The sequence below is a fragment of the Puma concolor genome, chromosome B1, assembly GCF_028749965.1.
Source record: "Puma concolor isolate L17-30 chromosome B1, mPumCon1.1.hap2, whole genome shotgun sequence".
NCBI classification, from domain to species: Eukaryota; Metazoa; Chordata; class Mammalia; order Carnivora; family Felidae; genus Puma; species Puma concolor.
The window spans coordinates 204,472,725-204,487,656 of record NC_141670.1 but is presented as its reverse complement, the minus strand read 5'-3'; the positions used below and the strand labels follow the sequence as shown (position 1 = coordinate 204,487,656).

Sequence of the window (14,932 nt, the reverse complement as noted above, 5' to 3'; positions counted from 1 at the left end):
GTCCTCCTGCCCATCTCTGGGAGGCCTGAACAAGGTCCGGGTGCCCTGTCCTGAGGCTCCTCCGGGGCGAGAGTCCTCACTGCTCCTTCCTCTCAGACACCTGCCTCGCCGTCTCCCCACCCCCCTCCATCCACTCCAACTCTGCTTCCAACCTGCCCAGCCCAGCGGGGCCTGCCCAGCGCCCCGTGCCTCTGCCCTCACAGCCCTGGGGACCGGTGATGCCCTCGTCTGTGTGAAGGACCCACTGCGCATTGGAAGTTGGATTCTCCTTGCCCCCCCTCTGCAGGATGGGTGCTCCTCCCCTGCGGCCACTCTCCGGGGCGGGCCTTTGCAGGGCAGCTGGCCACCTGCGGATGCCCACGGATGGGCCCACAGCACCCCCGGGCCCCCCTGTCACCCCTCCGGCCTTCTCACCGGAGGGGAGAGCTCCTACCACAAGGGGTAGGAGGTGGGCACCTGCGTCCATGGACAGCACCTTGAAGGTCAGCTCTGCCGCGCTGGCCACACGACCTTGGCGTTTTGGATTCACCAGGGGCACAGCTCTCCAGGCAAACGAGAGCTCTCGGCTGCCCACCCCTCGTTATGCCCCTCGCAGCCCGGGGCTGGCCTGTGCCATGGCCCGGGGGACCCCGGGGGCTGCTCCTGAGCACCAGCACGGAGACCTCCCTCTCCATCCCCTGCGTGCCCTCCACGCCTCCCCCTGCTCCTCTCGGCCTCCGCCCCGAGCCTGTGAGGTGGGACCCCGGCTCCCCAGCCTGCGCTCCAGAACCCCACCATGCACACGACACCAGATGCTTGGCCTCTTCTCCCTTTGTTTTTCTGGAAATTGTGCTGAACGAGGTCTCAGATGGGCTCCACATCCATAACAGGGTCTGGACACACTTCCTCTCCTGGCCATTGTCCCCTGCTGTGGCCCGAGACCCCACATCCTGTTTGTCTCCGCAGCTACTCTCTTGGTCCAAGGCCGGGGGCGGGGGTTTCCCAGGGCCTCCCCGAGTGTGCCCAGCGTTCGTCCGTGCTGCAGAGCACTCAGACTCCACAGGATGCACCCCAATTCCCCACGGCACACCCCAATCCGGTGTCTCGACTTTGCACGGCGCACCCGGACTCTGCTGATCGCACCGACCCCAGAGAATGCAGCCTTAAGCACAGGGTGCCCGATTCTGCACCGTGCACCCCCAACTCCGGAGTGCACCCCAATTCCGCAAGTGCACCCCAGGAACCCTCCAGAGGAAGAACACGAGCTTTCTAGGTCAGGGGACTTTGCAAACAAGGGTCCCTCGTGGAGGCTGGGTATGTGCCCGGCCCACACTGCCCAGGCTGTGAGTCCCTCTGGGAGAGCCTGTCACTCCCGGGGCCTCGCTGCCCCCCTTGCAGAAGGTGGAGTCCCACGTGGAGGTCTCTAAATGCCCTCCCCCCACCCACACACGCCTCAACGGCTCTGGTGCCTAACACGGCTGCGGCAATAAATCCCATCACACTTGCCAAGAAGATGCTAGATGCGTGGGTTAGAACCCTCCTGGTGTGAGTGTTACCGCCACGCGCTGGACGCAGAGGCGGCTGCCGCCCAGGGTCGTGGGGCCCTCAGACAGTGGCGCCAGCCGGGGTCTCAGGTCCACCCAGCGCCGGGGCGGATGCCCTGATCCCAGGAACCCGGAGAGCAAGTCCGGTCCGAGGCCGGCGTTTTCCAAGTCATCAGACCCCATGCTTCGAGCACCACAGTCTGATTTTAATTCTCTCGGACGGCAATTCTGCCCCTTATCACATCACAGGGACCGGCCGATGTCTCGCTGAATCGTAAGGTGCCGGGCGGGGGGCACGTCTGGAAGCTGCCCAGCTGTCCACAGACTCCAGTGTCCGTAGAGCTTTTCCGAGCACCTGCCTCTGGGGCCCGCCTTTCCCCTCCTCCAGGAAGCCCTCGTGCAGGTATGAGGGTGCTGGATGGAAAGCAAACCAAACCGTGAGGGCGGCGCTTTCCCCGACAGAGGGCTGAGCACGTTTGGGAAGCGGGATGGCTCGTGTCCCGCATTTTGCCGCTCGGGACGAAGAGACACGTTTTCTAGCCAGTGTGGAAGCCGTGGGCACGACTCCCCGCACCCGGGAGAGCACGCGTGTCCGTGGAAGGCCGGGATCTGATACACCACAGCCCACGCTCAGGGTGGGAGACTGGCCTGGCCTGTGTCCTCTGTGCGGCCTCGGGGAGTCGCACAGGACTCGGAGGACACGGAGGCTCAGAGAGGGGACGGGGGAAGGAGCCGCACGGGCAGGGCCTCCCCGAGGGGTCATGTGGACGGTTACGCTGAAGCACACGGAGCCTGGCACTCTACGTCCCTTGACCACACGCTGTCACTCGGTCCCTGTCTCCCCAGTGTCCTTTGCAGGGAAGACAGTCTAAGGCTTCCTTCCAGATGGAGGCTGTCCCAGGCGGCCCTGGGAAGTACCCAAACCGGTTATGTGTCCTTCCCTTGGGAAAGTCTGCACCACCCAGGGGACCAGCTGCACCTGCAAGCCCCCAGCCCAGCCCCGCCCAGCCCAGCGGCTGTAACTTCCAGGATGCTCTCCCAGGGTTCCTGGCGGCCCCTCTCCCGCCCTAAATCCGCCTGACTCCACCCTGGACCCCACCTTCTGATACAGGCAGAGATTTCTTTCCTCCGAGCCCTTAGGCAGCTCCTGCCGAACCCGGGGCGCTGACTCACCCCTGCTCAGCGGGGATGGAACCCAGGGCTGCAATCCAGAGCTGGGACGCCGGGGGCTGAGGGGGCCCTGCCTTTCACCCTTCGCTTATTTCTTATTGTTTAGCTCTCGGGGCAGATAGCAACAGCTGTGGTCAAGTGAAGATTAAAGGCGATTCTGAATTTCGTCACGTCCTCCTAAGGTATTTCCAGTTCTCTGGGACTGCGACCCAGGCCTCCCCCGGCCCAGCTGGGCTCCCCAGGACACCCTCCCTTGCCCGTGGCCCAGCGTCTTGCTAGATCCCCTACCCGATCTTGAGATAGCTCTGCTCTCTGGGGTTCGACGCTACCCGCCCCCCACCCCCATCAACGATCTTGGCCCTCCCATCTCCGCTCTGCCTTCCAGGCTCCCGGCCATCAGGTCCCACAGGCAATCTGGGCAGACAGACCTGGAAAGAGACTGGGACAAAGTAGCACGGTCCTTACAGGGGCAAAGGGAAGCCTGGGACGGAAAGGAGAGGAGGAGAGAATCAAGGAAGACTTCTTGGAAGTGGAGGCCTCTGGGCTGAGTCTTTCAAGACGAGGCCAAGAGGGGGCGTTGCAGAGGTCTTCCCGGGGCCAGGGCCAGACAGAAGAGCCCTTAAACCCAGCCTCCACCTAGACAACCCGTATCCAGACACGTAGCTCTGCGGCGTTATGGAAGCTGGAGAGGCCAGGTCACGCTCTTGCCCCCAGGGTTAATCCACAGCCGGTCAGAATGGTGAATCTCAGGAATGCAGAGGCCCCCAGGGGCGGTAGGGTAGGGTGTGTGACTTCTCCCTGCTCCCTGGGCTCCGGGTCTCTCCAGCCGCCCTGGGCGGTAGAAAACAAGACCCGCTGAGGCCACACAGGCAGTTGTAGAGCGGAGGCGACAATGCGTTCTCATCAGGCGGGTCCAGGCCAGGGGAGCGTGAAACAGAGGATGCCACGTAGGCGGTAGGCGGCGTTCATGCAAATGGTCCACAACAGGTGCACCTTGTGCAGGTGAGACCTTGTATGCAAAACAGGGGTCGGATCCGGCCCTCAGAGTGGGCCCTGCTCTGGAGAATGGGTGGGGTGGGCACACGTGGAAAAGCATCTCAGGATCCCCCCCCCCCCCCCACCCGAGGCAGGAAGGAGCCAGCCCACAGGCGTTCCCTGCCGCCCTGGGATTGGGATGTACAAAGGTTCAAGCGGAGCGGGGTGGGGGCCAGTCCTGGCGCCGGGGACGGGGCACAGGCTTGGAGCTGGCACAGGGGAGAGTACATGAAGCTGCGTCCTGCCCCCTCCAACCCCTGGTCGTGGCTGTACCTGCAAACACAGTTAAATTGTCAAGTATTAGCGAGAACCAGCACTTCGCGTGTAGGAGAGGAGCGTCAAATAAACCCAGGTGACTGGGGAAAGAAACCGAGACTCAGGAAGAGAACGCCCCTCAGCCAAGGTCGCGAGAAACAGGGTCCCCAGCGTTCCCGTGGTCCACGCTAAGAACACCCCGTCGTCTTTCCCGGTCTCTGGCTCCCCACCTGTGTGATGCAGATGTGACCCGGCCTAATGCAACTTTCCAGACAGGCAAACAGAGCAGCACGCACCCCCCGGGGCCCGTGTCCCTGAGCCCCACCCGGGTCTAGGAACCCGGAAGGTCGGGCTGGACATGCCCGTCGGCACGCCCGGGTCTGAGGACAGAGGCATCGGGGATGGAGACAGACGCCGCGAGCCTGGAGCCTGGCACCCAGCTGCCACCGGCCACACAGAAAGGGCCAGAACGGGGCCGTGCTCCGCGAGGCGCCGCCGGTGTTTGTTATTTTTGGCCTCAGCGGCTGAAAATGCCCCAATCGAAGATGAGCAAAGCTCGAGTCGGCGAGATTTCAGGAACTGCTCTTTGCAAAACAAGGATATTGGGACCAAACAGGCCTGTGATGACTGACGGCCACCCCGGGCCGGGTCACAGGCTGCAGGAAGCTGTCAGCAGTTCCTGAACCTCGGCCGGGACTGATGACGCTCCCCGGCCTCCTCCCCCCCCTCCCCCCCCCCCCCCCCCCCCCAGGTCATGACCATCCGGCCTTCACGCCAGGGACTCGCTGACTCGGCCGGGCAGGGCGGCCCGAGAGCTGGCCGGGCGCTCCTCCAGACCACGCTCCTGCATCTGGAGCGGCCAGGGAGGCCAGGTGCTTCCAGAAACGGAGACTTAAGTGGGGCGCCCTCCTTGCACCCCAAATAATACGCCTTGGGTCCTCAGAGGAAGCCGGTTAGAAGGCATAGAGACTATCTTCGCTGCCCGCCTAGGGAGCCTGTGCCTCACGCCTGCAGGGGCGCCACGGTGCCCGCCAGCTCTCAGTAGCCCCCTCCTCGACGAGGGATGGGGTCCCAAGGGGCCACACGGCTGCCAGTGGCCAAGTCTCAGGAGCACCCCGGTTTCTCCCTTTGTGGTACAGGCGCGTCCTACCCACCGGACCGTCTGGCTGTGGGCCGTGGGGTGACCCAGGGCGGGGTGCACGGAGGAGGCGGGAGTAACGGCCCGAGTCGCCCCGGCTTACAGACGAGACCCCAGGGACACCCTGATCCCACTGAACCTCGCTCCCCAGAGCAGCAGCATTCCTGACTCTGGGTGTGGGACCCCGGCTGGAATTCTGGACATTCCCCGGAGCCCAGTCACCAGAGGGCGGATCTGGAAACTCGCTTACGCAAACATTAACCCAGCAGAGCACACGCTTCCCAAAGGCCTCCCGGGCGTGACGGTGAAGTCCTCCCAGCCCCGACCCATCTCCCTGGAAACCAGGCCCAGGTCGGGGCAGTGGGTGGGGGGGGCGTGGGCAGGCTTAGGCGGGAATTTCCGCAGGACTCACTCCCGAGGCCCCCTTGGCCTGTGCTGGGACACGCAGGAGGGTGGCCCTGTCAGCCCCCAGGTCGCTGAGGGCATTCGGGGGGCACGTATTGTTCTTCCTGCTCCCTTCCCAGCAGCACCTCCTTCCCTGCTCAGCCCGGCCTGGCCCCCCCACCCCCACCCCTGCCTCAAAACCGGCCTCGTCCAGGCCACCGGCTCCCACCACGTCCGCCTCCCTGCTTTCTCGGCCCAGCGGACCACACGCCCCCTCCGAAGGCCTCTTTCTGCACCTGCACCGGCCACACCTCTCTGCCCGCACCGGCCCCATGAGCTCACACAGTTGGGGACTTCTGGAGCCGTCTGTCTGTCCACACTGGCGGTTCCAGGGTTCCATCTCTGAGCCCTGGGGGCGGAGCTGGAGCACAAGGCACTCCTCTTGGGGGGACCTGGACACCTGCCCCCCACGGTCCCCGACCCGTGGCCATCTGAGCCCCCGGCCCCGGCCCTGCATTTGCACGTCCCTCTTCCTGGTCAGCTTCTCCACCAGGCTCTGACCGCCACTCGCCAAAGCGTCCCGCTGGCCCTGCCTCCTTCCAGCCTCCCCTGAGCCGAGCGGCACAAGCCCCCCCCTGCCCCAGCCCCCAGCACCCTGAGCTCGTCCGCACTGTAACTGGGGTCTCCGCAGAGGCTGTCGCTTGGTTAACACGCGAGGACCCACAACGGGGGCGCCTCAGGGGCGTCGATGGGCCCCACACGTGGTTGTGAAATGACGGAGACACAGAGCCACTGAAGGGCGCGGTGGGCGGCCCAAGCCCCACAGGACCCTGAGCGCCAGCCTGGGAGCACAGATCTGCCTGCCGGGCGCGCAGAAGGGGCGGATCCCTGAACGACGCCCCTCGGAGGCCCTGAGCCCTACAGACGCTGACCTTTTCCACCTGCCCATTATCCAGGGGCTCCCTTTCTTCCTGGCCTCCGGAGGGGGGGCCAGCTGGGCGGACAAGACCCGAAGCGTGTGTGAACGGCACCGGGCGGGCCCTGGCCACAGCACTTGTGCCCTCTGACCCATGTCACAGAGACAGGGTCAGGGTCACAGCCTCCTCCGCACGGCCCGCCATGGGCTCTGAGCCCCACACCTGTGCCCGTCCCACGCCGGCCGCCCAGCGGCGAGCTCTCATGGGCCGTGTCACGGCTTCCGCGACAGCCTAGTGGCCACCCCCAGGGTCCCCTCTCACTCGCTGTGGGATGTGCACCTCCTCCCCCTCCCTCTCCTGCGTGCAGAGAGCATAGCTCTGGGGTCCAGCCACCCCATGCACCGGTTCCCGCGGACCCGACGCTGGCCGTGCGCAGCGTGCGGAGAGGGTCGCACAAAGCAGAGCTGTTACGGTCATTACTATACAATGAGGGCAGGGCTCGGGGGCTGCAGCACCGCCCAGCCCCGCACCTGCCGGCCCTACTCGGTGCCTGGCCCAGGGCGTCAGACAGCCCCGCCTGCAGAGCCCTCAGCCTACTGGTGACAGCAGCCAAGGAAACGTATGGAGACAAGACAGCACAGCTGGAGCAACTGTGACAGGGGATGCCCAGAGAGGCCGGGGCCACCACACGGCCAGGATCCCGCCTGGGGCAGCTGGGGAGGCTGCCTGGAGGAGGCGCTCGGAGCCAAGCCTGGGCACGTGAGCTACATCCCCCAGCTTGAGCTAAACACAAAGCCTAGGGCTTCTTATGGTCCCAGAAACTAGGAAGTGGGAGGGAGGGAGGGACAAAGGACAGACAGATGGATGGATCCCACCCTGGTGGGATGATGTCAAAGGGACGCAGGAGCCAATCAAGAACTCCCAATGGCCAAAGCGAGAACGCTAGGAGCATCAAAATATAGTAGAATCGGGTTGTAACCCAAGGTATAAAATAAACATCCTCAGCTGGGCCTGGCCTCTCCTCTGAGTCCCCATCATCGCCCACCCCACTCACCCCATCAGGGAGGACAGGGAGCTGCCCGCACATCGCCCCTCTCTGCCCTTCCCCACCGTGAGCGAGGGCTTTGCACAGGATGCTCCTCTGCCTGGAGCACAGTCTTCCCTCCCCGGCAAACTCTCAAGCCTCCTTTCAAACACGACTCGGCCCTCACCGCCTCTGGGAGCCTTCTGGGATTGCTCCCGCTTGTGGGAGGGGTTGGCAGAGGAGGGGAGGGAGTGCTTTGCCTTTGCCCTGTCCACCTGGGCCCGGCCGACCCTCCCACAGCTCAGCCCTCACCGCACCCCTGCAAGTCTCCCAGAGCCAGCCGAGGGCGGACAGGCACTGTGCCCTCTAACATGGTGCCCAGTGCCTGGCGGGGGCTCAGCGACGTCCTGTTCACTGACCCGAATCCCAGGCTAACGGGCGCCTTGCGTGAGTCATTTACCTGTCAGCCTCAGGCACCCTATCCATGGGCAGGACAGGGTCTGGGACGGGGGCGTGGGTGCCCCATAATTACGGGAGAGAGCCTGGTGACGCGGGGCCACGCTCAGGGCCCGAGCGCCGGGCACCTGCAGACACAGCCTCTTTTTTTTATCTAATTGTATCTAAAACAGTTCAGATTTAGAGAAACGTCGCTCTGAAAGCACACAGCTCCCACACACCCACACCCGGCATCCCCTGCGGTTAACGCGTCCCATGCCTGTGGCACGCTTGTCACACTTGGTGAACGAGTCACACACTGACTCGTCATTATTCACCAAAGTCCACACTTGGTTCAATTGCCTCCGTTTTCCCCTGATGTCCTTCCAGTCCTCAGAGCCACCGAGGGCACCACCACATTTGAGTGTCCCTGCTCTTCATGACCTTACTTTTGGGAAGGACTGGCCACAACCATGTTTGGGGAATGTCCTTCCGTCGCGATTGGTCTGGTGTTTCCCCATTTAAAAAAAAATTTTTTTTTTAATTTATTTTTGAGAGAGATTGAGAGAGAGAGCAGGGGAGGGGCAGAGAGAGAAGGAGACACAGAATCGGAAGCAAGCTCCAGGCTCTGAGCCGTCAGCACAGAGCCTGATGCGGGGCTTGAACCCACGAACCGTGAGATCGCGACCTGAGCCGAAGTTGGACGCTTAACCGACGGAGCCACCCAGGCAGCCCGAAAGAAATTTTTTTTTTTTTAACGTTTATTTATTTTTGGGACAGAGAGAGACAGAGCATGAATGGGGGAGGGGCAGAGAGAGAGGGAGACACAGAATCGGAAGCAGGCTCCAGGCTCTGAGCCATCAGCCCAGAGCCCGACGCGGGGCTCGAACTCACGGACCGCGAGATCGTGACCTGGCCGAAGTCGGACGCTTAACCGACTGCGCCACCCAGGCGCCCCAAGAAATTTTTTTTTAATGTTTATTTATTTTTGAGAGAGAGAGAGACAGAGACAGAGTGTGAGCGGGGGGAGGAGCAGAGAGAGAGGGAGACACAGAATCTAAAGCAGGCTCCAGGCTCTGAGCTGTCCGCACAGGGCCCGACGCGGGGCTTGAACTCACAGACCGCGAGATCATGCCCTGAGCCGAAATCGAGAGTTGGATGCTTAACCAGCTGAGCCATCCAGGCGCCCCTTCTCACTTCCAACAACCAAACCTGCTGCTGACCTGTCGCTGAGTCGGGCCAGGCCTGGGCCCCGCTGCCAGCGGCTGTTTTCAGCCGAAGCGCGCCTGAGAAGCCGGCCCTCTCAATGCAGGCCCTACGCCGCGCCAGAGGAAAGACCGAGCACCCCGCAGAAGAGCAGTGGGACCGGGTCCTGTCTGTTAAGACAGAGCAAATGATGCTCAAGCTCCCCAGCCAGGCGTGCAAAACGATCCCAAGGGACTCGGTCACCTCCCGGTTCAGCGAGACCGGGCCTCGGTCAGCCGGTGCCTGGGACCAGTGTGAGGGCAGGCGAGCCACCAACAAAACCGCGGCCCTGAGTGGCAGCCCCGCCTCCGGAATTCCCCGGGGCACACGGCCACCCACCAAGGAGATGGCGGGGCTGCCAGGGCGTCCAGGCTCCTTACAACAGCTGCTCCTGGGGAATAGCCCGGGCGTGGGACTGACGTCGCTCCAGCCAGCACCCAGCGGCCAGCAGCACGGAACGGGAAGCTCCCCGCGGCCGACCGGGAAAGGTCCCCGAGACCCAGCGAGGGGGGAGACTGAGGTGGGGGGATATGTGCGTCATGCTGCGTCTTGGGGTCTAAAGGGGGTCGGAGCGCGTCTGCGTTTGCTGGCGTTTGTGCAGGGAAACCGTGAGGGGAAGAAAGGAACAGGGGCGTTGAGTAGGTGAAGCGCGGGCATTTTGCCGGGCGGTGAACCTCGTCACCGGGTGCTGTGACACCTTGTGCACACCACGTGTGCCGATAAGGACACGGTAAGAGGTCGGGGCTGCCGGGACGGGTGCAGGGGGCGGAGCAGGGGTCCGTGTTACCGAGGCGTGAGCCACCCTCACTGAAGGCGGCGGCGGGTGGGCCAGACCGAAGCCAAAAGGAGCCACACGTTCTCACCGGGCGCCAGCCGATATCGCCGCTCAGCACGGGGCAGGGGTGACAAATTCTCAGACTTCTGTACAGGTGCCGAGCCGCTGGAATTTGAACAATTAAGTAAATGGACGGTGGATGGTGAAAGCCAGGCTTGTCACTGTTGGAGTAGGGTTACAGAAAATCAAGGAGAGGGCTGGAAGAATCCATACGGTGATGGATGATGGGCGGGGATGTCAGGTCTCAGTTAATACAGACACATTCTGCATACGGAACTGCTTACATCGGTGTGTGTGCAAAGTACTTAGACCCGCGTACGTAGACGGGTTAGACGTGCACGCGCTGAGCTGCAGGTACGTACACACGCACGGGTCAGTACACTCATAGTTGCAGATCTGTGTGAAAAAGAGAAGACCTAGGTAGCCGCAAGCACGCCCAGAGTGCGGACGGATCTTGGTTCCTAAGACCATCCTCCAACTGAGGGAATCAGGACCCTTGGAGAAACGGCCGGCTCTAGGACCAGGCCAGCAAAGGGCCAGGGTGGGGCCTGGCTTGTGGCGCCACAGAGGAAGGAAGTGAATGAGTGGGTGAGCGAATGGATGAAATGCCACCAGGACGGGGTGAGTCGAGGGGACACAGGAGCCCACTGAGAGAGCTCCCAATGGCCAAAGCTAGAAAGCTTTGAGCAACAAAATTAATTAGTATCAGATTAGAACCCACATTACAAGATATCCATGAGTCTATCCAGGATAAATCCATGAGCAAATACATAAAGGAGGGAGAAGGGACAGATCTCTCCCCTGCAGAAGAACCTCCAGGGATTTACGTGGAGACACCACCCCCGAGGAGGGGGGCCCCCTCCCCAGTCCTCAGGTGGGCGCCGAGCGCCGTGACCTCCCCGCTAAGAGCGTAGTGCGCGACGGCGGGGAGGGGGCCGTGCGGTGGGGAAGCCCGGCAAGCCCGGCAAACCCGGCCGCAGCCGGGGGGTCAAGGTCAGCATCCCGGTGACGGCGGGTGCCCTTGACGGGACGTGAGGAGAGGGCACTCCGCCACCCCGGTATTCCTCCCGGGGACCCGCGATCCCCGTGTAAGCACGGGAGACGATCAGACGAGTCCCGGCCGAGGGACCTCGCACACAACCCCTGGCCGGGACTCGTCGCAGAAATGTCACAACATGGCAAGTCTGAGGAACCGTCCCAGCCCCGAGGAGCCGGGAGACGGGCGGACAAAGCGTCACGTGATGTCCTGGGCGGGCTCCTGGGCAGGGGACACTAAGGGGAAATCTAAGGGAATCCGAGCCACGGATAGACTTTACTTAAGAATAAAGTCTGGTGGCTCAGTCAGTTAAGTGTCCGACTTCAGCTCAGGTCATGATCTCATAGTTCGTGGGTTCGAGCCCCGCATCGGGCTCTGTGCTGACAGCTCAGAGCCTGGAGACCCGCTTTGGAGTCTGTGTCTCCCTCTCTCTCTGCCTCTCCCCTGCTCTCTCTCAAAAAAATTTTTGTTTATTAAAAAAAAAGAACAACGGACCCATAGTTGTGCACCAGCTGAGGCAAACGCACCCTTCTAATGTAAGATGTCAATGGTCAAGGAGACTGGGTGGGAGGATATGAGAAGTCTGTGCTGGCTTGGCAGTGCTTCTGTAAATCTAAAACTGTTCTGAAAGGTGAAAAAGGTGGAACACCAGGATGCGGGTGCAGAGGGAACCATTAAGACCCACACACACTGGGGGTACAGCCGGGCCTGCAGCCGACTGCCTGGGGCGAAGTCCCAGGTCCACTTGCTGTGGCCCTGGGCCAGCCCAGGAGCCTCCCAGCGCCGCACCTGCACCTCCCTCAGCGGGGCTCAAGGACACCGAGGCAGGCCTTGGGCGGCCCATCCTAGCCCAGCCGCTACCCTCCAGGGGTCTCGGCCACGTTGCGGCACCCAGAGCCTCGGGCCTCTCCGTGTGAGTCAAGGAGGAGGAACCCTCACGGTCCGTCCCGAGAACCCTGCAGCCACTGGGGAGGGGGACGGTCACAAGGGTCCTTGTGCCTGTGCAGAAACTGAGGCTCAGAGCAGAGCAGCACCTGGGGCCACGGAGGGGCCCCTCACCCCGGTCAGCCTGTGCCAAGTCCACAGCGGGGGTCTCAGGACTGTGGGGGCAAGGCCCCTCCCTGGTCTCGTCCATATCTGGCCCCATTCCTCTCCCCACGGCCCTTCCCTGCTCCAAGCCTCTCTCAGGCCCACCTCTGAAAAAGCTGTCGTCCCTGGGGCCGGCGGGGCGACAGGGACTTTGGCCCCTGGGGGCTGAGATGGGGGCTGGAGAAAGAGGGGGGACAGAGAGCAGGGTGCTGAAGTCCAGGCAGGTAGGGCTGCACCAGGGCGAGGGAAAGCCAGGACCCCGGCCCCTGCCACCAGCCCAGGGCTGTGGCTCCTCTCCATGGTCATCAGTACAGACGGAGGCCGCTGACCCAGTGTGGGCCTGCACGGGGCCCCCGTGACTCTCTCACCCTACAGACAGGGACACTGAGGTACAGAGGGGCAGGGTCACTAGCTCCCAGGTGCTGGGCCAGGATCAGAACCCCTGGGCCCACTGTCTCCTGAGCCCTCCCGGGGCCCCAACCTGGGGGCAGGCACATCTCCCCCCCCCACAGTGGCCACCGCGACAACATCCAGCGTCACCTGCCGGCTCTCAGCTCCTTTCTCAGGCGTGGGGACACCAGGCTGGCCTTTCCTTGGCCACCTGAATCCCGGCCTGAAGCAGCGCCCGCCCTGCTGCTCCCCGACCGGGCGGGATTGGAGGGCACGCCCCACGCACGCCCTCCCCTGACCCCACCTGTCCAGACAGGTGAGCCGGAGGCAGGCCCGGGGCTGCCGCCGCGTAGGGGTGGCTCCTCCCGGGGCAGATCCAGCCCAGTGGCTGGGGACTTACCCTGCCAGGGGGCAGACGTTGCCAGCGAAGGAAGGGAGGGAGGGAGGCTGCCTGGGTCCCTCACCTGTGGCTGCCGCGCGGACACTTGCCTCCTGGTCCCGGGCCCCACAGGTCGGTGGGTCCGGCCGGGGCAGGATGCACACGCTTTAGGCCCCCAGGCTCCAATCAGGTGGCCCGATAGTCGCCCAGGTCATTGGTCGCGCCCACGACTACGGCCCGCCTCTCGAGTCTCCTCCCCCCTGACCTTCCTCCTCCTTATCTGCTCCGAAGTCCCCAGTCAGCATTCCCGAGCTGGGAGGGGAGGGGTGGCCTGGGGGGAAGTGCAGGCTCCAGGCCTGGTGTGCGGGAAGGAGGTGGGGGGGGGGACCCTCAAGGAGGAGGGAGGCCTGGCCCCCTGCACGGCTGCAGGGGGCGGGGACAACCCACCGCTTAGCTGGGTTGCGTTAGCTTAGCCCCTCCAGGGGGCCCTGCTTCCTGTAGCTGGGCCTGGGGGCAGCTGGCCGGCACTCAGCAAACACTTATTGGACACCTACTGTGTGCCGGGCCCAGCGTGAGGTCAGCAGTGGGTCAGCGAAGGGGGGCAGGGTCTCTCTTGTGGGGTCCAGAGAAGCCCATATTTGCTCATGATGAGTCACCTGCCGTGTCCTTAAATTTGCAGTCTAGACTCCAAGGTCCGGCCCAGAAATCTGGATTTTCAACAAGTTCCCAAGTGACCTTTGACACCCGTGTCCCCAAAGGGCACGCCTACCTTCAGATTAAGCGACAGGTGGGCGCTGACCCTCCCGGCCCCGGCCCCTCCGCAGACCCCTGACCACGAAGGGAGGCAGACACCTGCCCTACCTCGTCAGTGCTCGTGAGCATAAGCGGCTCGCGACTGTTGGGGGCGGGCACCCCAGCTGTGCATTTTCACCAGGCATCCCGGTGACTCTCGGCCACGGGAGGTGATTCCTGCTGTCACGGGCAGAGGTGGGCAGGGAGTCACTGGCTCAGGAGTCGGGACACACTGGGCTGTGGGGCCTGAGTGCCCATCCTCGTCACCCGTGGGGACGCGTGAACGAATGACCTAGGCAGTGTCTGAGGAGTTCTCCGCTTTGCGAGAGCGCGGGGTAGGATTCTGCACGGCCCTGCCGGCTGACAGCCGATGGCACCGGCCGGGCGGCCCCGACGTTGTCCAGTCTAGAGACCTTCCCGCAAAGCCTCACGGGCTTGTCCGTGTGTCCGGTGCTGCCCCAGGACGGGGCTCCTTCCAGGGAGGACGGCTGGGTCCCAGAGTTGCCACCCCTGTGAGGGCCACCCACCGCCAGCTGCCCTCAGCACATGCAGCCTAGAGACTTCTGAATTCCTCTCAAGGATCCAGGGGGTAGAGATCACACGAGGAAGCCAGATGCCCGGCTGTTCCGGAAACTCCAAGAGCCTGGCTGCATGAGGCGGCTTTCCCGCCTGGCCCACTCGGGGCTGGGGAGCTTCCCAATGCCCACGGTGACGTGGGGGCTCCACCGATTCACTAGGTGGCATCCTGCAGGGACTGAGCTGTGACCCCGCTTTCCCAGGCCTAGTGGGGGCCCAGCGGCCAAGCCCCATGGCTCGGTCCCCAGGAAGATGTCGGGCGTCCTGGGGCCCGTGGGGATCCTCCAAGCTCTCGGACGGTGCCCAGGGGAGGATGCCGGTCACCAGCCCGGAGGGGCGTAGAGGTGGTGAGGGTGAGGGCCTGCAGGGGGCCAGCACCCCACTCACGCCTTTGATCTCAAAGGCTCTGAGCACCCCACCGGGTCTGCCCTGGGTCTGCTGCCGGCTGGAACAATAAAGGCCCCAGGCCACACAGCAATGTGGATACAGTCTGATCCCGGGGTCCTACTGTGGGACTTCCCCCTGCTGGAGTCTTGGGGTCTAGGAGCTCTGCCCACCCCCTACCCCGGCCTCGCAGTTTCTCTCACAGGACCACACTGGGTCAGGGCCCCTGTACTTTTTTTTAATGTTTATTGTTATTTTGAGTGAGAGAGAGCAGGGGAGGGGCAGAGAGGGAGAGAGACAATCCCCAAGCAGGCTCTGCACGGAC

The 14,932-nt window shown here is 63.4% G+C and overlaps 1 protein-coding gene across 3 annotated transcripts in view; it reads right to left on the bottom strand.

Moving 5' to 3' along the window:
• The window catches only part of SH3TC1 (SH3 domain and tetratricopeptide repeats 1), a 47,201-nt gene extending 34,170 nt beyond the window's left edge, over positions 1-13,031 (bottom strand). For 2 of the 3 annotated variants that reach the window (XM_086705538.1, XM_086705542.1), the window contains exon 1: positions 12,877-13,031. The gene's annotated coding sequence lies outside the window, so the exon portion shown is untranslated. Of the gene's footprint in view, positions 1-7,476; positions 8,037-12,876 lie in introns of those variants that run through there. The other variant, XM_086705541.1, reaches the window with a different exon arrangement.
• Positions 13,032-14,932: the final 1,901 nt, after the last annotated feature.